Raw genomic sequence first — 1,232 nt, 5'->3', positions numbered from 1 at the left:
CTGATCACAGCTAATATAGCAAAGCTGCTCTCTGGCATCGAACACAGGAGCAGCAGAAGCATCTGGAAGAACTTTACTGGACGTCTGACCTTAGTGAGGATCAGATGAAGCAGCAGACGCCGCCTGCATGGCGTGCGGTCTGAAGGTCTGCAGGGGTGCCGTGTTGAAGCTAGCGTTAGCAATGAACTGAATGGGAGGCGATGGGTGAGGTCACAATCGATGGAGCAGATGACGGAACCCGCCTCAGGTGGGCGGGGCTTGAAGCGATCCGTTAGAATAACAGGCCGAGGTCGTTTATAACTCCACTTTATTGCTTTACACATAGACAGGTGTACAGACTGAAAGATATAAAAGCCACTTCTAAACATGATGGAGGCAGAGAAAGCCCGTCCTTCTCTTCCTGTTGCCGCTGGTTACGCCTCATCCTCACTTCTTCTGCGCAGACAGAAAGCTGGAAAACAACAGATCAGCCAATCAGCTCGTTTCATTGGCTGCTTGGTTTCAAATGAGCCTCTGATTCAGTGATTTCCATCCTGGTCCTGAAGGCTCCTGCCCTGCAGGTTCTAGATGTTTCCCAGCTTCACACCTGTGATCAACTGATAGCAGATCATCAGGTTTGCTGAAGCTCAGAAACATCCAGAACCTGCAGAGCAGGAACCTTCAGGACCAGGATCTAGTTAGCATGGTCCTTCCTTCCTGGTCTCAGGATGTTTGCAGGTTAACGTGTTTCTGATCCGGCTCATAAACTGCAGCCATCAGAGGAAACGACAATGACTGATCAGTCTCAGATATTCCACCATCTTTAATACAGACAGGACAGTCTGCAGGAGTTCGGTCTACATTCCCTCTGGACCCGTTCAGAACCTCCATGGACAGGATTTCTAGGTGCAGGAGACTCTGATCCGTTGGACCAGGAGACCGGAAGAAGACCGGCTGAGGTACCAAGTCACTGGGAAACCCAGACTGTGAACTGATTATGAAAATAAACTGGGCTGAGGTTCTGGACCAGGAAGAGGAGGTCTGTCCCCTTCAGGTTAGAACACAGTTCCTGCTTCCAGCTCTATCCTGGGATCCTGTTCACCAGTGAGGGGAGACTGGAGGTGGAGATCTATGGACTGATCTATAGACTGATCTACAGACTGATCTATGGACTGACCTACAGACTGATCTATGGACTGATCTACGGACTGATCTACGGACTGATCTATGGACTGATCTATAGACTGATCTAT

Source organism: Cyprinodon variegatus, unplaced genomic scaffold (genome assembly GCF_000732505.1).
Source record: "Cyprinodon variegatus isolate N-32 unplaced genomic scaffold, C_variegatus-1.0 Scaffold2464, whole genome shotgun sequence".
Classification (NCBI taxonomy): Eukaryota; Metazoa; Chordata; class Actinopteri; order Cyprinodontiformes; family Cyprinodontidae; genus Cyprinodon; species Cyprinodon variegatus.
This window is presented reverse-complemented; position numbering follows the sequence as displayed.